Source organism: Podarcis melisellensis, assembly GCF_964234715.1.
Source record: "Podarcis melisellensis genome assembly, chromosome: 3".
Lineage (NCBI taxonomy): Eukaryota > Metazoa > Chordata > Lepidosauria > Squamata > Lacertidae > Podarcis > Podarcis melisellensis.
This window is the reverse complement of record NC_138530.1, coordinates 29,793,945-29,821,027: the sequence shown is the minus strand read 5'-3', so window position 1 is coordinate 29,821,027 and position 27,083 is coordinate 29,793,945.

Here is a 27,083-nt window from a genome sequence, read left to right as displayed (position 1 = left end):
AGGCGAAGAAAACCGGTGAAAATTTGAGATGAGGCTTACTGTCAGAGACTGCCTCCAGGTCCCAGCTCACAGAAGACCAACGCTAGCCAGCGGAACTGTACAAAGTCTTTATTGAAGTTTAGTTCCCATTTTCAAACCCTAGCGTGCATCTCTACGTCTAGACCCTAGACCAGCGAAGCCTCATCTGAGTCTCCGCCCCCTGTACACCAGTTCAACACTCTAGCCTTACTCCACCTTCTGCGTTTCTCCTTCCGCCTCTGGGTCCTACTACCCCCCTGGGTGCCTTCCTTCCTGGACGCTTCGGATGCGGACCCCTCGGACTCCTCCCCCTCTCTTCGGCGGGCTTTGGGACCCGGCTCCCTCTCCGGGCTGCTTATGGCGCCACCCTCTTGTACATTTGAACTTGGCGCGCGCGCGCTGCCCCTGACCTTCCTTTTGACCGTTTCCTCGCTCTCTGATGCAGGCGTGGCTAACCCTGACTCCTGTCCTTCCGCTGACGGAGAGCTGCCTGCTCCCGATGCCTGGGGCTCCTCCCCCCTACTGCTCTCCGGTGGGGAAGCTGGTCCCGATTTCCAGCTGCTGCTCTCTGAGCCCTCTCTGGCCCCTCCCTCCTGGGGTGTTCCCCTTGGCAACCCCCTTGCTCTGATCACGGGAGCCCCTTTCTGTGAATCCTCTGATTCGCTGGAGAGACTTAGAGACCTCGGACGGCTATCATCGCTGACTTCTCCCTCGGATTCCTCTCCCTCGGTCTCTAATTCCTCCCTTCCCTGTCCCTCTGCTCCTGAACCCCTGACAGCCGATTTCTCTGTTTGAAGACCCAAGCCTGTTGCGCTTATTGGAGAAGCAAAGGGCGCTCTTGGGGTGCAATGTTGTGCACCCTTCCATCCTAGTCAAAACAAAAAAAATTCCTTCCAGTAGCACCTTAAAGACCAACTAAGTCAGTTCTTGGTATGAGCTTTCGTGTGCATGCACACTTCTTCAGATACACTAAAACAGAAGTTTCCAGACCCTTCTATATAGTGAGAAGGTGGGGAGGGGTATTACTCAGAAGGGTGGTGGGAATGGGTGATTGGCAGATAGCTGTGATGAGCCTGTTGACGACTCTTAACGACTGCAATAGGTCTTACAGGAAAAAGCAAGGGGTGAAAAATTGCTTTGTCATGTATAATGAGATAAGAATCCAAGGTTTCACCTTTTCACCCCTTGCTTTTTCCTGTAAGAAGGGTCTGGAAACTTCTGTTTCAGTGTATCTGAAGAAGTGTGCATGCACACGAAAGCTCATACCAAGAACTGACTTAGTTGGTCTTTAAGGTGCTACTGGAAGGAATTTTTTTTGTTTTGACTATGGCAGACCAACACGGCTACCTATCTGTAACTTCCATCCTAGGCTCAGGTTGTATATATGAGTAAATACACCATATATCTGAAGACACCACAGACTCCGCTGTGCCTCATTTTTCCAAATAGATATACAGACCCTGGTAAGCATGCCTGCAACTCATAGAATCTCACACCGCTCAGAGATTGGGGTGGCACGTAACAGTGCTATGATACTATCTTAAGCAGTCATGATTCCAGCAAAGAATTCTGGGAGCTGCAGTTTATTCAGGGTGCTGAGAGTTGTTAGGAGAACCCTATTCCCAGAGTGGTTTAACAATCAATCCCATTTTGCAGGGATCTCTGGAAGCTCTGCGAGGGGAATAGGGGCCTCCTAACAACTTTTAACAACCCTTAACAAACTACAGCTCCCATTGTCCTGCGACCAGGAATGGCGCAGTGATGTCAGAGTCGGCTTTCTCAGTGGTGTTGCACTGAAAGTGGTTCACACACATGAGTTTTCATGACTTGGTTACTCAGTTGATAACAGAAAGCTGAATGTATGGACAGACTCTGTTAACAAGGCTTCTATATGATGTCACCAATAAGTTCCAGCTGTGGTGTTTGACCCTGGGTGGCTTGTAGATCCATGTAGTAGTAATAATAATTATTAATAATAATTTATTATTATACCCCACCCATCTGCCTGGGTTTCCCCAGCCACTCTGGGTGGCTCCCAACAGAATATTAAAAGCACAATAAAACATCAAGCATTAAAAATTTCCCCTAAATAAGTTCACCACTTGCTATATTCAGCAGCAGGGGTGAAGCCCATTACAAGTCTGGCCCTACCATTAGGTAGATGAAGCACCTGCCTAAGGCTTTGGGAACTATAGGTTGTATCCTACACTGCACGAGAGGAGCTCCACTCATGCAGTGGGACTTCCTTTTCCTCTTCTCTCCTCCAAATCTGCTCCACTGTGCCCCTCCACTCTGTGGAGCCAATTTTGATGATGCAATTGGGCTGCAGGGAAAGGAGAGGAAGCCTGTTGTGTGAATGGATCGGCAGTGATGGATACAGACCTCTGTATATTGACATGCAGAGGGGCCATTTGTTGCTCAGTCTCAGGCAGCAAAACCATAGGCCAGATCTGCTTTTGACGAGAAGTTCATCAGCCTGTTAATGAGCAAGCTGTGCTTCATTTAATCCAGCCTCTCACCGAGCAGTTGCAAGTTTTCGTTATCCACCCATACGTATGTGGTTGCACATATCCACACACACTTTGAGGGACCATGCATCCTCCTTTACAGAGGACAGTCCTCTATTTGCTGACTACATCTGTCATGGATGCTTTAGCAGGGGGGTTGAACTAAATGACCATTGGTATCCTTTCCAACTCTACAATTCTACAATTCTACTTAAAAGTAGAGAGCTATGGAAAGTGTGAATCTCAGGGACCTTGAAACTGCCCATCACAAGTAGCTCAGTTGACTGAACAGCTACAAAGACCAGCAACCTTCCACAGTATAGCGAGAGATATTGTATGATAGAAATAATACTTAGCAATTATTTCTAAGTGTGCATTTTAGACATGGAAATTGGCACATGCAAATGTTATGCAAATCGGTATCACTTTTGGTCCTCTTTTATTTGGTGGTGTGTGTGAGAGGAAGGGTGTGTTTAAACAAATGCTAGTCCTAGAGAACATTTCAGCTAGAACTATTTTGCTCTGTCTCATTACCCGTGTTTGGAAAAGGCTAAGACTTTGATAAACATCAGTGGTGTGTCTGAGGCGGATGGGTTTGTGGCACTGCTCTCCATTCATTGGTCCACTGCACATGAAAGCTTAATGATGACACAAATAGGGGCACTATTTCTCCCCTGTGATGGTGAATGCGACCGACTATAGATCTTTCTCTCTCCTCTCTGCTACCGTCTTGGCCAGATTGCAGATTTCTCTATGTGATATATATGGTTTTCTGCTTCTTTTAAACATCTCTTCTAGCTGGGAAGGAAGTAACATGGCGTGGGCTTGGTGGCATTTCAGGGACAACACACCTTTCTCGCCTTTAGGATTTGTAAAGAAAACAGTGATAATGATTGAATCGGAGTGAGTCTTCCCTTAGGACTCTCCTTGGTCTGATTCCATATGTGTATCAAAATAATAATAATAATTCCACACTAATGTAATAGAAGGGAATTACCATTGGTATGGAGGAAAATCTTGTTCATGCTCTTCAAAAAAAGGTACCAAAACCTATTTATTTGTTCTAGTTTTCATATTTGAAAAAGGCCACCAAACCACATTATAAAGACAGTCTCCTCCTCACAAAAAATAAAAAATGATTGCACAGGAGGAGGGTGGAAAAGTAAACTCTTAGTTACAGTGACTTTGTACTTTTGATTTTTACTATCTGTAGTTCTCAGAGGCCTTCTTTATATTATCTCAGGTTTGAATCCAACTAAATCACACCCTGAGTTGGGTGCATTGAAATCAATAGGCATGGCTAACTTACCAGTAAGTCGACTGAAGGTTTGGGGAACTGTCCGGGGGTTTTTAAGGAAAGGGCTTTTAACAGTGCTGTGCTGTTTTTACTATCTGTATTTTAATAATTTGTTGTTATATTGTTTTAATTCTATTATAGTTCAATTAAGTTTTATCCTTAACTTGTTAGATTTCTGAATTTCATGTGTGTTGTTTTAATTTGTACAAGTCACTTTGAGTGGGAAAAGGTGGGAGAAGGAGAAGAAGGAGGAGGAGGAGGAGGAGTGCAAGACGCAACCCTGTGCCAGTTTTGTGTAAGCTCCTTGGAGCTTTTTGCTGATTTCCAGTGACAGTCATGTGAGACCTTGACATCTTGGATGCTGATAACCTTAGAAGGAAAAACCATTCCATCAGCATAATGAGATGTTAAGGAACACACACAAAAAGACAACAGCCATGATGCCAAAATGTGGAATCATTTTTAGTATTTTATATTTTGTATTTGTTGTTTCACATTGTATCTTCCTTGTTTTGTATTGTAATCTGCTCTTAAGCATTGTTTTAATAGAAAAAAGAGCTATAAATATTAAGTATAATATAAGAATGACATTATTGAACTGCTTCAGAAAGCAAGTACTGGAATGTGTCAAGGTGCATAAACCCTGCTGAAGGTGCATAAACCCTGCAGAAAACTGCTGAAGGCGCAAGGGCTCCAGTTACACTTCCTCCTGAACATATTTGGTAATCAATTATGCTTTTCATGTTGCAGTGTGAGCCCTTTGGAATCAAATGACATCTAAAATTCCGCAGGCACCTAGCATAATGGTGTCTAGGCACCTGGTGTTTACCTTTTTTGTTTAAAAAGGCTTTGCCTGAGGTGTGACCTAGTTGTTTCTTCCTATAGCCATAAAAATGTAAGGCCGTCATCGCACATAGTCTCCCCCCCCCATTGGAGGATTTGTAGCGTCGCATCACAAATCCTGCATTTGCAAGAAGTCAGGGTGAGGAAGAGGAACATAAAAAAGAGGGCAGGTTTTAAAATCAGAGGCATCAGAGGTTTGAAAAAGGGGTGAGGAAAAGTGATTTTAAACAATGGCAAAGGTGTGGGTAGGAGGTGGCATGGGGTTGTGTGTGTGTGTGTGTGTGTGTGACAGTTTAAAACAAAGTTTCAGTACAGCAAGAAGGGAGCTTGGAAAATCCCTGCTGAGTTAGCTTCAAATATTCCATATTACCTAAATCAATAGGATAGAAAGGGCTCAGAAGTCAAACCACTAGCCAAAGTATTTGACTTTCCTACAAAAGGCACGGCTGTTGTAACTCTGGAGAGCTGTTGTTTTTAATGTTCAGAGAATTATGCATGCACCCTCTGTAGCAAATGAAAGGGAAGTGCTTATCTCTTTTCACAAAGTCACTTGCTAGCTGTTGCTGTGCCTTTGCAAGAGATGGAAGAAGTATCTGATGGATGGATATCTACGGACAGAGGTGAACACTGTTTCTGTCAGACGGTTCAGCCAAGGTCAGCTGGGACTTATTAGGTGGGGTTGCCATGGGCTGCTACATTAGCTGTGGAAAGGGGCTGCATACAGTGATCTTAACCTATTGAATCTCTGCGCCGCACAGTCTGCATAATACAGTGGACCAAAACCTAGTGATAACACAGAAGGGGAAGCAGAGAGCAGTACAGCAAACTTTTATTACTTTCAGCTGATAGCTACTGCAAACTTGCAGAGCAGAAGAGAGAGATTTCAGAGATACAAATTCAATTCCAAAATAGGAGAAAACACTAAAAATGGAAATTTGGAAACAGTAAAAAGCATAGTTTCCAAAAGTAGGAATGGGTTTGTAAACATTTTATTTGTTCTTGGCAGCTGCGCTTAATTGGAATGATTCTTAATAATTTCCACATAAGACTAGTGAGTTGTTATGATAATCTTTTTTATGTTTTGCATGTGCTGTTATTGCTTTAAAATGTTTTTCATATTAACAATGGGTGTTTAGCTTGTTAAAATATTACTAAATGAAATGAATAGTCATTATTATTACTATCATCTGGAAGATGAGAAGTCTATTGGTGGATCAGTTTAGTCCTTGTAGAGCTCTCTTGTTTGGGAGGTGCAAAGAATAAACTGGCCATAGATTCAAGGTTTTCAGTATTGCATGACATTCTTTTATTTCTGCAGTAAGTACCAATGTACCATACTGGTTGTATCAGGTCCCTGATATACTAAGAAAATCAGAAACAGAGGAAGAAAACTTAAGAACAGAAATGGGAGAACAGCTAAGGAGCAAGTGGTCAAATGTTTAGGTATCTGTAAATGCCCACCTTGCTTTAAAAATAATAATATAGTTCCAGCAATATTTCCATCTGTCTGCTCTGACCTCAGGAGGAAGTACAGTCAACAGGAACTCAAATGGCCATTGTGCCCTTTGAATGACCTTTTAAAATGGCATCTCCATTTCCTGAAGGCTCGGCCAACTTGTGCAGCTCTGGTCGAGGAGTGGATGGGTAGCCAGGCATGAATAAGGCTTGCCAAACTGGTGAACTGTGTAAAATCTTAAGAGACATTTTCCCTCCTTCTTGACTGCACTGAGCTAGAGTACTCTTGTCTGACACGCTGCCTTGAGGATTGCTTCACACATGGGGAATATATGTGTGGTGGCTCAGAGCCTCGGAAAGAAGTTTGCTTTGGCTAACACAGCAGCCCTGGGATGGCAGAGTGCAAAAAAATGATGGATGCCTCTCCCCCAGTCTATAAAAAATAAACACCAGTTGCTTCCCTTAGACCAGCAATGGAACCTGACCAAAGGTCACAGCATTAGCAAAGGTAATAGGCAAAGGCAACAGATCTCTCATTGGCATTATCCACTTCTTTTGCACATGCACACAGATGCAGCTACAGGGCCAAACCCAGGCTCCATCTGCACAATGCCTTTAAAATGTTATCCTCCTATCTTATAGAGTCATGACTTCCCACAAAGAATCCTGGGAACTTTAGTTTGTTAAGGTGGTAGCTCATAATCGGTGCTGTGCTGCTCCAGCAGATGCTATTGATAGAATAAGTTCTGAAAAATCATTTATTGATATCTCCATTTTCTCTAAAGTACTTTGCCCTCCAAACGCAATAGCAGAAGGCAAAGGCGACAATAAAGTTGATAATACAGTGGAACCTCGTGTTACGTACCATCCTCCTTGCGAACGCTGCGGGTTACGAGCTCCACTAACCTGGAAGTAGATGCCCCTTGTTGCGAACTTTGCCCCAGGATGCGAGCAGAAGTCGCACGCCAGCAGCGTGGCAGCAGCAGGAGGAGCCATTAGCAAAAGCGTGCCTCATGTTACGAGCGGTTTTGGCTTAAGACCAGACCTCCTGAACGAGCTAAGTTCATAACCAGAGGTACCACTGTACATGGACATGCCCAGTTTAGAATGTTGACATGTGTACCTGTTTGCTGAACCAGATGCCCGTTCTCTAATAGTTCTTCCCTAGTACAGATTGTAATCTGAGCTGGAGAAGAATTCCTCCCTATAGTATGTTCATACTTACCTGCCTGCTGTTGCAGAGGGTGCCTCTGCATAGAGGGAGGGAAGTTTCTCTCCTCTTTTCACCTGGTATAGCAGTGTTTCAGGAACCAGGAACTTTATTAACCAGGAAATTAATAAACCACTATGCCATGCAATGTTCTATCTACAGCATAGGCCAATTTCCACCCTATGCATTTGTTTCAAAAATGCCTTCCAGTAATCCTATCAGCCACATGCGTCTGCTTTCCACATTCCTTTATTAGTGAACTATATGTGCCTTGCAATAATGCAGTCCCCAAGCTGAGCATGGCAAGGCACCATATCTATTAGATTTCGTGTTCTTTTCCCATCCCTAAGGTGCAGAACCAAGTACCAATTTAGTCATCAAGCACTGAGTCATCTAGTAAATAATTCAACTCCCCATCTTCAGACACTGAAGTCAGTTGTCTAAACAAGCCAGTCTTTTTATGTCAAATGTGCAAACGTTGTGTAGGTAAGAGAAAGTGAGAGTACAAGGCGGTGGCAGGAGAATGGGAGAAGCAAGGTAGCAAGGAGAATACTAGGGAAAGGTCTCTCACATTTTTTAAAAAAATGTGCCTTTGTTTTGGAATCTAGGGCGATCTGAGAAGCTAAACAGTGGTCATCAACTTGATTGGAGTAGGGAAATCAGAGAAGAGCATCTGAAGTTGCTTTTGATCCCTCCTCTAGGAAAGAAAAACTCCTGATTTTTGGATTTATATGCCCAGTGGCATGCTACAGAATCTGAGCAGGATTTACAGGAACAATATTTTTCCCCGAATGGAAGAAAGCTCAAGTAAGAATAATTGGGAGAATAGGGAGTTATTAGCAACCACCCATTGCATATTCTCCAATTGGTGTTTTTAGAAAAATGAAACAAGGTAAAATCTCCGTGACCTCGTCCTATATTATTTCAAGAACTCTGTTGTTATCTACATAGTGGCCCTAGCCTATATTCATTTGGTGGATTTGGCTCCTATTATGCATAGTTCACTGTATTCTTTGTAGTTAGTTGTATTCTCCTACTACAGTGGTACCTCAGGTTAAGCACTTAATTCGTTCCGGAGGTCCGTACTTAACCTGAAACTGTTCATAACCTGAAGCACCACTTTAGCTAATGGGGCCTCCCGCTGCTGCCATGCCGCCGGAGCACGATTTCTGTTCTCATCCTGAAGCAAAGTTCTTAACCTGAAGCACTATTTCTGGGTTAGCGGAGTCTGTAACCTGAAGCGTATGTAACCTGAAGCGTATGTAACCCGAGGTACCACTGTACTTCCCACATGTTTATATCAATCAGGGGTGGCCCAATTTTGCTCCAGCCCCTTCTATGCTTGCTGGCCATTTCACCCCCCTCCTCTACCACCACCTGCCACACCCACCTGTTGCTTAGTTCAGAGCAGGCGGCTGAAGCAGCAGGCGGGCACTGAGGAGGCAGATTCCATGGCAAAGGGGGCAGGCGGGCACAGAGGAAGAGGCAGCGAGTGGCGGCAGAGGAGACAACTGAGGGAAAAGGCAAAAGAAGGCAGAACTGCTGCCTCTCCCAGTTTGGCTTATAGATATCAAACCTGGGTAGACCTACTAAAGAGGAGGCTGACAAGTATTTTTAATTGTATTATTTTGTCACTTCAGTGTTTGCTGCCCTGGGAAGAGCAGGCTAGAAATTTAATACAGTGGTACCTCGGGTTAAGTACTTAATTCATTCCGGAGGGCCGTACTTAACCTGAAACTGTTCTTAACCTGAAGCACCACTTTAGCTAATCGGGCCTCCTGCTGCTGCTGCGCCGCTGGAGCACTATTTCTGTTCTCATCCTGAAGCAAAGTTCTTAACCTGAAGCACTATTTCTGGGTTAGAGGAGTCTGTAACCTGAAGCGTATGTATCCTGAAGCGTATGTAACCCAAGGTACCACTGCAATGCGTAAATTCAACTTAGGAGTTACACTGGCCCTGACTTCTAACTGCAATGTAACTCCCTGCTCTCCCCTCTCCTTGTTCTCCTCCTGTGTGGCCCCTAAATCTGCTCTGGAGACTTGAAGGAATCTGTGGAGCAGATTTATGGGGAAGGTGGGGACGGGAGAGGTCAGGGAAGTTACATAGTGCAGATAAAAGTTTATTTTTAAAAATTTTGCCAGCATAATTCTTTAGTTGAGAACAGTCCCAACTGCAGCCTGGAATGCTGTTTTAAAGGAAATGAACCAAATATACAGGTTGCAAATTGGCATCTCTAAACAGGCCTTTATGAGTTTAACTGTGAAGGGTATCTTTGAATTTCAATCATTTCAATGACACTTAAGACATTCAGCTTTCACCAGATGGTATTACTGAGCACAATAAATATTAACCCCCCCCCCAAAAAAAACCCACATCAACTTTGGTGTGCATCCATCTTTGAAAAAGACGAAGGAAAGGTTTGAATTTTCAGAACTTTTCTCATTCAGAAGTTACTTTTGGCATCTTTCCTGGCTCTGTTATATACTGGAAAGACCTCATAAGGACAATGGGTCTTGCTTCCATCTGCAGAACAAGCATCACCAAAACCCCGCGGACAGATTAATGATTTGAAAACCTGGGCTACAATTGGTCAAATGTGATCAAATACTTCCCAATGTTGGTTTTCAATGGAAGTGCTTAATAAAAATCAGAAGCAATGTATCACTGCTCCGGGAGGCGATGTCTGTAAAAGGTTTGACTAATATTACCACCTGCTGGGCAATCTGTAACAGTGCAATACACAATACATTCCAGAGGGGAAGCTGTGTTAATTTGAAAGACAAAGAGACCTGTGGTACCTTAAAGACCAACCATTCCTTTGTGGCATAAGCTTCTGTGAACCAGGGCCCATGCCAACAGATCTGGGAAACAGCCTCCTCTTGATTATATTGACACACACCCAACATATGTGGAAAGAAACAAAAAAGTTTGTACGTAGTGTGGCCCAAAGTTAATGAAATATAAAGGTCAGCAGGAGGTGTGTGACACTTATTCATCAAACTAAAATCCATGCAAGATAGAAAGACAGGAATCCATTCATGTGGCTTTCTATACACATGTAATTATATAGATATCTGTAACTCCAGGTTGATTTATGTATTGTTTTTATTATTATTATTTAACAGAATTTATAGACCACTGTACTGTAAATGGAACCTCTGAGCTGTTCACACAGCAAGTTAAAACGGTCAATAAAAGAAAAAAACAATGTTACGAAGAGGTATTTCAAAATTTCAAATCAAATTAAAACCAACAATTAAGTCAGAAACAGATTAGAACACATGTCAGTTTGGATAGACTTGCATGAACAAAGGGCATGTTATTTACTACTGCACCACTAGTGTAGGAGTATCTAAGATGTTGCTGCACTACAACTCCCATCATCCCTGACCATTGGCCATGCTGGCTGGGCCTGATGGGAATTGGGGTCCAACAACATCCAGAGCCCCCCAGAGATCTTCTGATGGTCATACGATTTTGCATCATGGTCTACAAGGCTCCCTTGGATGCTGTGCTGTGCCTGATGCATGGCTGGCTCAAGGAGCAAATAGATTTGTGTCCTGCTTCCTGTTGCTGCCACGCCCGTCTCCTGCCATTTTCTACAATCTCTCAAGGTGGTTGCTTTTTCCCTGTGTACTGGTGCCATACTCATGCTTCCCCACCCCAGTTTCCTAGGCTCTGTGGATTTTCCGAAATGTTCTGTGTGCATTTGGAGGCCAGGAGGTGGAGCCATAATGCAGCTTTTTAGGTAGTGATTATCTGAGGGCGACTGGGGAATTTGCACACTGCTGTGGATGCAGGGGACATGGGCCTCCAGGGCTGGTGTGGAGGATGAGATTGCAGATGGATCCATTTCAAGGTGCTTCTAGCAGCCAGTTTAGAAAAAGGAAATCCTTACGTTAGTCTTACAGAGTTTTAAAGCAAAAATAAAAATAAAAAAATTCTCCGCCCAATACAAAAACAAACAAGATGCAAACCAATAAATAGCGTTATATCATATAATTACTAACAGAAGGTGGTGTCTTTAACATATTTCCCCTCTTTACAGGCACATAAGCATATATGCTTATGGGGATTTCCTTTATGTGTCATCATTAAAACACACTTTAATCATTATTCTATACTTTAATCTATTTTCCATAACGTGAGGAATGGCTTTCATAAATTTGGCTGCATATGTCTCTGATATGTATATGAGATAAAAACATGCTGCATGAAATAAAAATCAAATATTTCAGCTCTGTCTGTAGGTAATTTAAGTTGGTAAGTCAATTTCTCTGCAATGGATATATGCCACAGCTTACTGTAGCAATAAAAAGTCAAAAGTTCTACAGTTTCCTAGTTATCACACCATGAGCTGCCATCAGTATAAATACTATGAGTTCTGCAGATACCACTTTCTCATTTTGTACCTTCCAAATTAGGCGTGGGGAACCTCTGTCCCACTGCCTAATAGGGTCCCTATTTGGTCGGCACAGCCGGTCCTCACCCCATGCACCTGCAGGGTCAGGTGCTTGGCAGGTGGGTGGGTTCGGTCTACCCTTCAAAATGGCCTGCCAAGGGTGTGGGAAGTCAGGCCATTTTTGGTGTGACCAAAGATTTTGCAGGTTGAAGCAGAGGAGAGTAAAGAGTGACACAGAAAGAAATGCGGGGGGAATCTTGCAGCCTGTGCACAGCCTTAGCTTGACTTCTGCATCCAGCTTTCTGAAAAGTGCTAAGAGGCATTTGGAAAGTGCCAGTTCACAGTTTTACTGCACTGGAAAACAAACTAGACTAAGAAAAGTCCTTGAAGCATAGCATAATAAGTATTACTAGAAAAACAAATGTGTCATTCTGAAAAATAAGGTCTCGCCAGAAGTTCAGGGTTATTGGTAATGAAACACCATATACCAATTTTTCATCCATGTAATAAAATATCTCAGTGAGGAATATAGGGGCTGTATAGGTTGGTTTCAGTTATTTTCTACTGCTATGTCTTAATAGGATTGCCAGCTTTGCTCTCTACACATGAGAGAAACGTCTTCCTGTTTCTGGAAAATAGTCGCTGACGCTCAGAGCTATTTCCATCATCACAGAATTCTAGAGTTAGGAGAACCCCTGAGGTCCACCTACTGCAGCTCACTGCTCTAAAACAATTATCAGGGCTGGGCAGCTGTCTGGAGCAAGTCAGGAATCAGGCCAAAGAGCAGTCAGGATCAGAGAATGAACCAGAAGACAGGGGCAGAACAAGGAAGGAGTCCAGACTAAAGAGCAATCAGAATCAGGGTGCAAAAGGGTTGGCCAAAACAGAGAATTCATGATCAAAGAGTAAGATCAGATACACATAGAGACAATGCATTTTTTCTAGAAAGAGAGGTACTGGAACTCACCTTGAACACCTCACTTATGACACCAATCTGAGAGGTGCCAGAACTTAGTTCTGCCAAGTTCCAGCTGGAAAAAAGCCCTGCATAGGAACATAGGTAGATGCCTTTATATACCAAGTCAGATCGTTGGCCCACCAAGATCTGTATCATCTATCTAGGGCAGTGTTTCCCAACCCTTTTTGGGCAAAGGCACACTTGTTTCATGAAAAAAATCTCGAGGCACACCACCATTAGAAAACGTTTAAAAAATTAACTCTGTGCCTATATTGACTATATATAAAGTAACTCTCTTTAATAGGAATCAAATAAACACAAAGAAAGTATTTTATAATTACTTTATTATGAAATAGTAAGTAAACAGAAATATGAAAAATTATAAAATACTTTATTCAGTGCGCCTTTTGTCCCTCTCCTCGAAATGCTCCAACTCAATGTTCCTCCGCGGGCTGGCCATTGGAGAGCCGTGTCGCCCACACCGCAGCCCAATACAATATGAACCCTCCCCTCGCAAGCGGCAACCCCTCCACACTCCCCACCTTAAGCCTCCACACGCGCCCTGCCCAAAGAGATGCCCGCGCGCGCGCGAGGGGATCCTTTACCTCAGCATCCCGCCCCCCCCCCAAAAAGGGCAGGAGACTGCGGTCCCTCAGAGGCTGGGCGTTAGGAAGAAGCAGCCGCCTTCATCCAAGCAGGAGCAGCAGCAGCTGTAGCTGTAGTAGCGCCAAGCTGTGCCGGGGACTCCGTGCCCATGAGGGGAGGGAGGGGAGAGAAAGGAGAGGCAGCAGGTCGCCCTCTTAAGTCACGCGCGCAGGCACCACCACGCATCCCTCGCGCCCTCTTGCAGAGCCCCTGCTCAGCACCTCCCGCCTCGGGGACGCCCGTCATGAGCCGCTGAGAGGCCGCCAAGCCTCCAGGCTGCTCCCATTCAGCCTTAGGCGCGCGCCCGCCTCGGGAAAAGCGGTGCTGGGAGGCGGAGAGAGAGAGAGAGGACGCCGCTGGCCGCGTCCCACCCTCAGTCAGTCGGCTCGGAGCTACTGAGGAGAGGGAGGTGGGGACGACGGCGCGTCTGTTCCGCTCGGGGCCAGCGTGCCCCTGCCCCCCTCTCCAGAATCCCCAACTAAATACGATGTGCTAAGGGAGGGGGGAGAACCCACCCACAAAGAGGACGCCTTTCTGCAGGGCGCCTAAGGCCTCTCGCCGCCCGACTCGCCCGCCTCCCTCCCATGGCACACCAGGCAACGTCTCGCGGCACACTAGTGTGCCGCGGAACACTGGTTGGGAAACACTGATCTAGGGTTGCCATATTTTCAAGAGCAAAACAGAGGACCAGTGGCTTAGCGTGGGTTGTCAGCACCCGGGGCAAGGCAAGTAATTTGCACCCCCTAACCCGTGGATTTGCGCCCCCTAACCCATGGATTTGTGCCCCCTAACCCTAACCCCCAGATGTTGCGCCCGGTGCAGCTGGGCCCCCCTGCACCCCCCACGCTATGCCACTGCAGAGGACGCTATGAGGACTCTCATTTTAAATACCCCTACTATATATAGGCTATAGAAGCTGTGATATATCGCTGAGGGGGCAGGAGAAGAAAAGAGGAAAGCAAGTCTTCAGCTACCATCCAGAAAGTGTAGCCAGAGACATTTTGGCAAATTTTAAAAATCCACCCGGACAGAAACGTTACCTCTGAAAAAGAAGACATGTCCTGGAAAAAGAGGGCACATGGTAGGGCTGCCATACACCCGGAATTTCCTGGACATATCCGGGATTCATCCATTGGAAATAGTGTCCAGATGGAATTTTCAAAAATCATTAAAAATGTCTGGGCAACCCATGTCAGAAGTGTTGGTTGTTGTTTTTTTTGGGGGGGGGTGAATTTCCTAAAAAAATAGCTCAAAAAAAATCTTCTTTTTTTAGATTTTGCCAAAAAAAGCTCAAAAATCCCCCCCCCAAAAAAAGCTCACAAACTTTTGTGTCCAGATTTTCACTTTTTGAAATATGGCAACCTAACACATGGCAACACTGCTGACTGGTTGCAGCTTTCCAGGGCTTCACACAAGGGTCCCTTGGGAGGCTGAGAACTGAACCTAGGACTGTCTGTTCGCAAAGCAGATGTTCTACCAGTGAGATACAACTTTCCCCAACACAAGACATACCAGATAGGTAGACCATGTTGCTCAAGCACCAAGGAGACAAGAAGTCCTCTTATGACCCTTCCCACTTAGAAGGGGCCAATGACCAAACTGGCAGGTGGAACCAAGAAGGTTCTTCCCCAAGAGACTGCAGTTACTCTCTTCACCACATGAGGCAGTGGTCAGCAAGTCATGGAAGGAGTCTATCTATGAGCCAGACATAAGCCAGTAGGTCAATACTTTTGTTCAAACCTATATATCAAGACCATTTTCCTTGTCTACAAAGCCAGACACTTTATCTAATCAGGAAACTAGAATGGTCTGGCATGATTTATTTTCAATAAATCCATTTTGACTGCAAGTAACTCACTTGAAATATTGGCTAATACTGTTCCAGTTGTATGTAGCCAAAGGAGAGACAGAAAGTAGGGCAATATTTCTGATTGCATGAGATTCATAGCTGTTGGCAATAATGTATGTCTGTTCAGTCTTCTCATTCTGCTATCATTTATTTAGCCAGGTACTGTACAAAATGTAGAATGTATTTGAGCTTTAAGGCTCTTGTTTCTGCTTTGCATTCATATATATATATGAATACCCCATATATATATATATGGGTACCCCAATGAATATAGATATAATCTGCATGCAAATATGATCCTATTTCTCCACTTTTAGTTTTTCTTCACCAAGGATGCCCTGAGGGGTGGATCGTGGCTGCAGGTCTGTGATGTGTGCAGTCCAGAGGGGCCCACACTCACAACTGTATGGAGCTTGGCAACAATTCCTAGCACACCCATCCCTCCTCAACAGCAGGCAGGGAGAAGAGTAGAGTCTGAAGGATCACCTTATCCCATATATGCTCACTCGACCACCTTGATCTGCACTCTTACTAACGCTGGTTCCTCACTTATAAGGAACACTCTGGAACTCCCTGCCCTTTGGCATTAAGCAGGTGCCTCTGCTTTCCTGTTTCTGCTGCTCACTAAAACCTTTCTTAATAATAATAATAATAATAATAATAATAACAACAACAATAATAATTTATTATTTTACCCCCCCCCCCAATCTGGCTGGGTTTCCCCAGCCACTCTGGGCATCTCCCGACAGAATATTAAAAACACGATAAAACATCAAACATTAAAAACTTTCCCTAAGTAGCGATGCCTTCAGGCCAGATAGTTGTTTACTTACTGTCCTGGCTGAACAATGGGGGTGGAAATGCTCCTTCAGGTATACTGGGCACAAGGCCATTTAGGGCTTTAAAGGTCAGCACCAACACTTTGAATTGTCCATAAGCAAGTCCATTCAGATATGTAAAGCTGACATATTCAAGTCCATTCAGATATGTAAAGCTGACGTATTTTAATGCGCAATTTTATTTCATAATGCATATTTTTAACTGCTGGTTTTCTGTGTACTTTGGTATTATTTTTAGGTGAACACATTTTTAACTCTGACTTTTATCAATAATGTTAATGTATATTTTATTTTAGGCGATCCACTTGGATGATTTTGCATTGAAGCGGTATATAATTTTTTATTAAATAAAGTAAAATAAAATAAAAATAGAGTAGCCTGGTTGGGGGCAAAGCAGGGGCTGGAAAACCCCTGGTCTATAGCTCCCTAAAACCTGTCAGCACCTCTGCTGTTCAGTGGTTATCTGTTGCTTTGCACATTCAGTTTTAGATCCTGTTCCTTACCTTCCTTAAAATATATGCCTTCTCTACCTCCTGCTTATCTTCCTTCTCCAATTTCTCCTGCGGTCTTTGCATTCTTCTCATTCTCTGCTGCTTGTAAAACCTCATATTTCTTCCTCGGTTTCCCATCTTCTCACTTCTTCCTCTTATTGTTTCCTGTCTGTGTGACTCTTTGCTAGCCAAGATTAATTCAGTTATCCCCCTTTAAAAAATTCCTGTGATGTGTTACGACTAATTTCTTCCATTCAGTCTCTGCCTAATTGTGTTTGTTTTCCCTCACTTCTGGTCCTTAGCTTCTTTCGAAATTATGCTTTTGGTACATCGGCACATCAGAAGAGCCTGCTGCTATTCAGAAGCATAGCCACTGCGCTTAGAAGTAGGACATCCAAGCTGTGAACTCTCTTAGGCTGCATCTTATTTTCCCAGGTACTCTGCACAAAGTGGCAATGATAGTATAGTTAAGGCAGTGGACCCCCTGCAGATCTCAGGGTCCAGGCAAATGCCTAGCCTTGCCAACGTCTGGAGCCAACCTGCATGGATATTTTATAGCCTGGTTTCCATACCCCAATAAAAAAACCAAATTGAGAATCAGACCCAGCTATTTAATAGAGCTGTGGTCAACCTGAAGCATCTCTGGAAATTATATAGCGTGCCTTGCTGGTACTTGAAGGAAAAACCATGCTTGCTTCCATCACTCTTCCGACCACGTTTGAACAAATGCTGGTATTCAGAACTCGGCTATCGTGTTCATTTGTTGGGGACAAAGTGTGTATCAAAGCCATCTCTCTGGGTAACATTATCTGGGGCTCTCTTTGAAATCCCCAAAGCAACTGTTAATAGCTCAGTTACAGGAAAAGCGATACTGTTTGCGTCGCCCTTGTGAGGGGGCCGGTTGCTTAGCGTCGTGGTATATTTTCTGAAAACAGTTGGCAGAGTGATCGGCCTCGCTCAGCTAAACGAATTAAGTAATCGCACAATATCGCAAGGAATATGAGCGAGGAATTTCCATATTATGGCTCTTGATACTCCCACCTCACATGCAAACCCAACGCTTTGGCTGAGCAAGCGGTAACTTGATCTCAGACGGGGCCCTTATTAAGCAGATGCAGTGAAATGATGCAGAGTTTTAGGTTGCATTTGTCAACTCAATGCTTTTTATTACCGCTCATTAGGGCAAGGGATACCTTGGTGCTGAGGATTCATTAGCCAAGCATTGACCCTTGGAGGCGCAGTAATTAAACGGTTCTGGAGACTAAGTATGGGAGCCAGGCCACACACAGCAGGCTGGGAAACGTCAGCTGCTTCTCGAGCTGAGAGTGATTTTTGCGTAAGAGATTGGTGAAGAAATAGAGACACTGGTGACTCAGATGCAGAATGCCACGATATTCATATTCTTCTGGGGAAGAGTGAAGTTGCTTCTCTGTCGTGTTCTCTATGCATTTGGATACCTCTTCAGACGTTTTAACCAAATTTTGCATGGTGGCTCCTGAGATCAAGGGGCAGGTTGTTTTCTGTGCTTCGGTACAATTGGGTGCCATGTTGAATCAAGATGGCAGATACCGACAAAAATAGAGTGGCTTGCCAAATTATTGGAGTACTACAATATATCCAAAACAATGGGAGAAATTGGAAGGATCTCAAAAGAGAAGATAGACAGGGACTGGAAGGTGTTTAAAAGGATACTTGCAAAACCATACTGAAAAATCAGAACTCCTGTTAGAATAAACAAGTTCCGTTTTAAATATTGGAATACTAAATAAGATGGATAACAATGTGTAATAGAAAAAGAAGCATGAAATTAGGTTAAAGGTGTGTGAAAGAAAGTAATAGAAGTGGAAAGAAATTGCAATTGAGTAGATTGGAAGTCTAACACAAAGGTGGGGTGAGGGGTGGTGGGTGGTGATGGGGAAAGGAATTATCTGTGGGATTGAGTGTAGGTATGTTTGAACATTTTAAAGGATTGTATGAAATGTATGTTTGTATGTTCACAATATGTGTGCATTAATGCTGAATTATTTTAACAATAAAAACTTTTCCCAAAAAAAAGATGGCAGACTGACCCTTTCAAAACTGTACTGACTTTTTTCTCTCCTGACCAACACCAGGTACAAGACCACCAGTAAATATGCTAAGGTGAATGTAACTCTTCTCTCAACAGAATATTTTCCTGCAAATTAAAGTAATTTAGACAGAATGTTTGTGTCACATTGCTTCACAAGCAAGTGATTCAAAGGCCAATAGACATGTGGGCTGAAATACCAGGCAGAGTTAAGTGCAGTTCACTCAGTAAATCATAGAATTGTAGAATTGGAAGGGACCTCAAAGGTCATCTTGTTCAATCCCCTGCAATGCAGGATTCTCAGCTAAAAGCAAGCAATCATTTTATTGGTATGCTGCGTTTCAGAGTTAAAACCATGCTCAAGGCGACGTATAACTTTTTAAGAATTACATAACTACAAACATGACAAACGTAGCCATAAACAATAAGCATACCATTAAAAAGTACACAACCAAATTGAACACAATAACACCCCTACATATTATTTATTAAACTATGTGTAAAACACCTTGAGACAGTGGTTTAGAAGGTGATTTATGTGTGTTGGACGTGTAAGGTAATAAAAGTATTCTGGGAAATGATATACAATGAATTGAAAAAAAAATGTTTGAAATAACTGTTATTTTAAAAAACGCAGAGGCTTTTCTATTAGGAATTCCAAGGGAGCAGAAAAGACTTTTTATGTATGCGACAACAGCTGCACAGGTGCTGTTAGCTCAGAGATGGAAAGAAGATAAAGTCTCTGCCAGAGAAGAATGGCAAATGAAGTTGTTGGACTATGTCAAAATGGCAAAACTGACCGGAAAGCTCAGAACCAGGAAGACCAAAACTTGAATAAGGAATGGGAAAATTTTACCATTTATCTTAAAAACCACTGTAAACAGTTGAAAACAATAGCAGGACTGCAATAACACTTGTAATGTAAGGAGAACTATGGCTACAATGGAGTTATAAAAAACTTGTTACAGATAGGTAGCCGTGTTGGTCTGCCATAGTGTGTATCTGAAGAAGTGTGCATGCACACGAAAGCTCATACCAAGAACTAACTTAGTTGGTCTTTAAGGTGCTACTGGAAGGAAATTTTTTTTGTTATAAAAAACTTGATTATTTAAAAAAGATGCAGTAGAAAAGGTTTAATAACAGAACCCATGGAGGGGGAGGGGGGAAGTTCAGAGATTCAGGGGAATCTTGTAACTTTGGATGTGTTGTGGGATGTTTGTAAACTTAAATATGTAAAACCAAATAAAAATTATATACAGTATATCATTTAGAAGGCGGTTTATGAATCAGTAGCAGAGACATCACCTTACCAACAAAGATCCGTATAGTTAAAGCTATGGTAGTGATGTATGGAAGTGAGAGCTGGACCATTAAGAAAGCTGATCGCCGAAGAATTGATGCTTTTGAATTATGGTGCTGGAGGAGACTCTTGGGAGTCCCATGGACTGCAAGAAGATCAAACTTATCCATTCTGAAGGAAATCAGCCCTGAGTGTTCACTGGAAGGACAGATCGTGAAGCTGAGGCTCCCTTCTTCCAGGGAGAGAAGACTCCCTGGAAAAGACCCTGACGCTGGGAAAGATGGAGGGCACAAGGAAAAGGGGACGACAGAGGACGAGATGGTTGGACAGTGTTCTCGAAGCTACCAGCATGACTCTGACCAAACTGCGGGAGGCAGTGGAAGACAGGGGTGCCTGGCGTGCTCTGGTCCATGGGGTCACAAAGAGTCGGACACGACTAAACGACTAAACAAGAACAACAAGCAGTAGTAGTAGTAATAATTGGCATTGGAGGTTGCTGGAAATCTTAAGTGGGTGCTTATGTGCTCAGATCTTGCTTGTGGGCTTCCCGTAGGCACCTGGTTGGCCACTGAGAACAGGATGCTGGACTAGATGGGTCTTTTCCCTGACCCAGCAGGCTTTTTTAATGTTTTATGTTCATTCAAATACTATGGCCTGGGTTCTGCTGAAGCAGGGCTTTCTTGCCACCTTCTTCCTTCTGAGCCCCTCTCCAATCCCGCTAATTCTGAGGGTCAGGAGGATGCCTGGGAATGGTTTGGAATATGGCACAGGAAGCGAGTCAGTGGAAATCACGAAAACAATCCCTCCTTGTGCAACCAGGAGTCCCATATGACATCATTAGTTTACAGAATGTGAATTAAGGTGCTTTTTAGAATGTTTTAAACTTTTCTTTAAAAAAAACAATTTTAATGATATTTTTAATGATGTGTTTGCCACCCTGGGCTCCTTTGGGAGGAAGGGTGGGATATTAATTGAGTAATATCTCTCTCATTTTTTCATCGACTCATAACCTACAGTTTAAAGCAGAATGAGAAATATAAAATATATTATAAATATAAATATAAAACAACAGTGAAAGCTTAAAATATTAGTAAGAAAGTAGTAAATAAAACTACAGCAAAATATCATGCTGTAGTTTTTTTAAAAAAATAAAAGCAAACATTGTTTAAATCAGACATTTCAGCTGAGGAGGCATAAAGCTATGTTTCCATGTCTTGCTCAAAAGGCAGGCAGGGGTGGAGTTGGGGTTAGACAAATTAACAGAGGATGGGTCTGTTAATGACATGTCCATGTGTCTGCGCTCCCCAACTAGAAGGTTCAGAGGTTCAGAGAATGCCAGTTTCGGAGAAGAGGACAAAACCAGAGAAGAACAAGGTTCCCATAGGCAGTGCTTTTTGCTTTAAAAAAGTTTGGTGGTACAGTGGTACCTCAGGTTACATACGCTTCAGGTTACATACGCTTCAGGTTACAGACTCTGCTAACCCAGAAATAGTGCTTCAGGTTAAGAACTTTGCTTCAGGATAAGAACAGAAATCGGGCTCTGGCAGAGCGGCAGCAGCAGGAGGCTCCATTAGCTAAAGTGGTGCTTCAGGTTAAGAACAGTTTCAGGTTAAGAACGGACCTCCGGAACGAATTAAGTACTTAACCCGAGGTACCACTGTACTTTCATTTTCCTACTCATATTGAAATACTGCCCCTCGATGAGGCCAAACTTAGATTCACAAAATGTTTAGGGTATGCATACCCCTGCGTCCCCCACAGAAAAAAGCACTGCCCGTAGATATCTGGTTGGCCACTTTGTGAACAGATCGTTGGACTAGATGGGCCTTTGGCCGGACCCTTGTTGTGTTTTTTATTATGTACCCAATATGGCATATCTGGTGGGAACATCCAAGTGCATGATTTGCTTGTTGTGACAAACTCTACCACTGGAATGTTCATGGCCAGTGATCTGAAAAGGCCGCAAACAATTCCAAAGAAAATTCTATTCTTTTCTTTTCTTTTCTTTTCTTTTCTTTTCTTTTCTTTCTTTCTTTCTTTCTTTCTTTCTTTCTTTCTTTCTTTCTTTCTTTCTTTCTTTCCATTTGATCAAATATTCATGGAAATATGGCTGTGCGGTATTTGCTCAACCCAAGTTCATCAATAAGCCACTTTTCCATGCACATCTGTCTAATTTTCCTTGGTCTAGTCTCGAGGGAGAGTAAGCACTCTTAAGTTGATCCCCATTTATGGCTAAATAAAATACCAACGTGTCAAAACTGGATCACTCCAGACATCCTCCTTTCAAGTGTTTGTGGGTACAAATCAACCCAGCCTCAACTATTTGGATAGGTGGTGGGCAGCTATTGCCAGACTATCTCCTGCTATTGTGGAGGTGACCTGGAGGCATGCCTCTTACCCTGGTTCCCCACCCGCACCCCACCCGCCGCTGCCCCGTTCTCTGGCATCACAGACCAAACATTCTAATATGCCATATTATTTATGGGCTCATAATTATTTAGCATCTGTATGTCAACATTACAATACCCCTGTTGGCTGTAAAGGAGCAAAATCTTTCTTTAATTAACATGACACGGCCCGTGTCAACTTTCCTTGGTCCTAGCCTTTTAAAATTGAGTTGGGAGTTTGGATTCCAAGCCAAATACCTGTGTTTTAAGCAAAGACTAAAAAGACAGAGTTCTCATTCACTAAAACTAGTCTTGGAAGCCAATAATTTTATGTGTTTTAAGGAGGTTTATGCTATACTGGGGCATTTACAATGGAATTCATTGAATGGGAGACCACAGTGGCTCTGTGTGTGTGTGTGTGTGTGTGTGTGTGTGTGTGTGTGTGTGTGTACAGGTACAGTTTAATAAGGAGGAAGCAGCAAATAATTCCAATTGCCTGTCCCCTCCAACAGCTTCAGATGCATCAGTGATGCTTCAAGACATGCACAGACTCATAAAAAAGGCTTGGTAATAAAAAATGCACCAGTTTGTTTACGCAACACATTTCTTCTTTGAGGAAGAAGCAAATGACACATTGCTAAGCGTTCAAGAAACAAACTGAACCGCCATTGAATTTAATTACCCGACCACCCTGCGAGTTGCATGAGCCAAATCCAGTTCTAAAGTCAGCAGCTATAACTCCCACTGGGAATGGCACCCGCTTTGCCAAGGCTAAATATGGCCTCGGTTTTTTTTCTGTGTTCCTTAAGTGCCAAGGCTTTTGCTATATCATAATTGACAGCTACCCGGGGCTCACCGCATGGAGCTGTTGGTTTTTCCATGCACAAAGAGCAACCTTATACTTTTTGGTTAGATGACTTTAGCTTTAGATGAAAGGAAACACCCCAAGATGAAACTGGAGAAATTGGCTGGGTGGGTTATAAAAGTGATGGCAATACAGAGCCAAATGTATTCCAAAATCTTCCCCAAAAAAGAAGAAGAGACCCTTGCACTTAAAATCAGACACAGAGTTGGGCACATTGAAGCCCAATGCAGTCAGGGAGCTCAAATATGGTTAGCTCTGTGTTGAACCGTAGCCGTCATTTGGAAAGAATTTCCATTATGTCTAATGGGACATGCTTCTATATAATGGTTACTACAACCTAGAGCTGGTGCCCATTGGGAATGGTATGTGGAAGGAAGGGAGACCAACAGTAGGGGGAGCCAGAGTCAATGACAGGTGGAGCCAAAAACAATGACAAGCAGAGCCAATCAATTCGAGTTTCATCCCCATTCTCCCCCTCACTGAGTTCTGCAAGGGAAACACAGAGACAAAGGAGGAGGAAGGTGATAGGCAGTCCCTGGGGGCAGGGGAAGACAGGGTGTTGCAACTATTACATAGTGAATTGAGCAAAACAGAAATTGAGGGGATGCCAAATTTTGGCCTTGCAAAGGTCACCACTGAAATTAGAAAAACCAAGATCCAGCCCTGACATGGAACCACCAATGCCAACGTTAAAGGGTTTTCTGTGTTGATAAAGTCAGTGCAGAAAGGCTAATTCTGTCAGCTTCTCTCATTTATTTATTTTTATTTACATCAATCTGCTCCGGAAGATCTCTGGCCCTCTGGATGAGAAGTGATGGGGGAATGGGGGATGCAGGGGAGAAGAGAGGAAGGGAGAGTCCCGTTTGTGTGAGTGAAAGCTTCATGCACCAGTGGGACACCCAGATTGGATATCACTCTCAACCTCTTTTGCAAAATTCCCAAAGCATCCATGTTATCCCAAATGCCTGCTTGTCACATCTGGGCAATTTAAGAGAGTCATCAACGATACCTTCGGGGTTATTCAACAAATCTTTAACTGATATAGTAAAGAAAGCTCTGTTGTGCCTGACATAAGAAGAGTCTGCTGGATCAGGCCAATGGCGCACCTAATCGAGCATCCTGGTCTCAAATGCCTGTGGGGAAGCCGGAAGCCAGACCTGAGCACAAGAGCACTCTCTCCCTCCAGTGGTTCCTGGCAATTAGTATTCAGAAGCATTGCTACTTCCAACTATGGAGGCAGAACATAGCCATTGTTGCAAGCAGCCATCAATAGCCCTCTCCTCCATGAAGACTTCAATAAGCTTCTCTGCTTCCTTTTTAGTGCCTTTTTCTGATTTAATTTAACAGAAACCAAAGAGGACAAACGCATACGATGACATACCTGCCCTGCAAGAGAGTTTGACATTTATATCTCTAGGTTTCTGCTAGCTAACCTGAAAACTGGCTGGAGCAAAGCCCGTTCCATGGGTCCAAATGGATTCACATCCAACTGCATCAGGTCGACTAGTTGGTGGTGGAAAGGGGCTGCAAGTCATTAGCTCATTACCATTTCTGGCACGTAGGGAGAGATACAATACGGTTTGAAAGTGGCTGTGTTTTAAATATAACCATTCTGCTCTCCTGGGTGGATTCTGTTTCTACTGCTGTTTCTAAGATGGTGGTGGGGTGGGTGTGACACACGGCAATTCGCTCCATCCTCCTAGATTTCTTGTCTGTTCTGCTTAAAATAGTTTTGTGGAGGGAGGGCAAGGCAGCTACCAATGCCTGTCTGTTATGCTTTAGCAACGGAGGCTTGCTCTCGTCAGGGAAGCACTATGAGGTGTAAACCTTGTGTATAACTACAACAGAAGCTCCAGAAGGCCTCCATTTTCTGAGGAGATAGACAGCAAGTGTTTTCTCACACCAGTCTAAGCCTGGAGGTGTGTTATTTCCCCTGGAAGGTGAAATACAGTGGTACCTCTGGTTATGAACTTAATTCTTTCCGGAGGTCCGTTGTTAACCTGAAACTGTTCTTAACCTGAGGTACCACTTTAGCTAATGGGGCCTCCCACTGCCTCGCTATTTCTGTTCTCCTTCTGAGGTAAAGTTCTTAACCCGAGGTACTACTTCCAGCTTAGCAGAGTCTGTAATCCAAAGTGTTTGGAACCCGAAGTGTTTGGAACCCGAGGTGTTTGGAACCCGAGGTACCACTGTAAGTATGTCAGGTTCAGGGTTGGTATACTTCCCTCCCCCCCCGGGGGCAAGTTGGGGAAGAGGAAGGTTTGGTATCCTGCAGTTCAAAAACCTCCCTTGGTCTACAACCCACCCAGCTCCAAAACAGACTCCTTATTAGCCCCTCTGCCCTTGGGCATGGATAGCAAAGAAGCAAATGCAGTGAAAGTCTCTCTCTCTCTCTCTCTCTCTCTCTCTCTCTCTCTCTCTCTCTCTCGGAATGCTTTGAAACAGTATGCCTTGAAACAGGGATGGGCAACCTGTGTTGCGGCAGGTGTTGTTGGACTACAATTCCCATCGGCCCCAGCCAGCATGGCCAATGGTTAAGGATGATAGGATGATGGGAGCTGCTTTAATATTCCTGCAGGAGGAATGCTAGGCACCCAACTAGTTTTCAAAAATATGTGTGGGTCTCTTGGATATCCCATGCAAGTAGTCTGTTTGGAAGTTGGAAGGCAAATTTGTAGACAACCCTTCTATAGAACCATTACAATTTTTCTACGGTGGTGGACAGTGTTACGAAACTGTAGACCAGGCATAAAAATAAAACATCATTAAAATATTATCCTTCAGGTTTAATAGCCTGAGAAAATAAGATCTTTAGCTGGTGCCAAGAGGAGGTTAGACCAGTGAACCTGGGACACCACCTCTCCAAAGGCCCCTGACTGCTTGCTGTTTCATGGCCAAGCACAGATAATTATTGAAAAGGCTCATAAAAAATAACAGGCCTCCACCAACAAGTGTGCTCACTTCTCTTGACAAGGTCACCTTGTATTTTTAGAATCTGGTGGCCTCTGATAGATAGCAATTAGTATGTTCTGAAATATGGCCAGTAGGTGTCCCTCTTTTCACAAGTACCTTTATTCCTTGATCACATGGTATGGCAGAGCCCATAACAGAGCAAACATATGTGATTGCACCATCGTAAAACCCTTCTGGATGCCCAATGCAATATCAGTAGGTTTTATCCTGCCAAGATGAGGCACATGTATAGGTATATGTGAAAAGGGAAATAGACACTTTTTGATTACTTTGCTTGGGGGGGATACTAACACTCTCTCAATGACTATAGTGGAAACATAAAATGCTCTCAGTTTACTTCAGGGTGGTTATGAATCCAGGAGATATGTTTTTCCATTGTATTTCTAGTTAAGGCCAATGGAGACATTAGATAGATATCAGAAATAGTCTTGTGGCACCTTAAAGAGTAAGAAATGTATCATGGCATAAGCCACAAGACAATCAGACAATTCCATCCAAACGCTGGGTAATATTAAACTAGCCTTTACTCAAAGCAGACCTATTGAAAACAATCACTATGACTAAGATGGATCCATTAATCATAATAGATCTCCTCTGCACACATTCCAGCTTGTCAATGCCCTTCTTAAAATGTGCCCAGAATAGGACACAGTCCTTCAGGTGTGGTCTGACCAAGGCAGAATACAGCAGGACTATTACTTCCCTTGATTGGTATACTGTACTTCTGTTCATGCAGCCTAGAATAGCATTAGCTTTTTTGCTGCTGCATCACATTGTTGACTTATGTTGAGCTTGTGGTCTATTAAGTCCCCTAGATCCTTTTTACATGGACCACTGGCAAGCCAGCTGGTCCCCATCTTATATTTGTGCAGCTGGTTCTTACATTTGTCCCTATTGAAATTCATTTTGTTCATTTTGGCCCTGTTCTCCAATCCCTTAAGGTCATCTTGAATCCTGATTCTGTCTTCTGTGACAT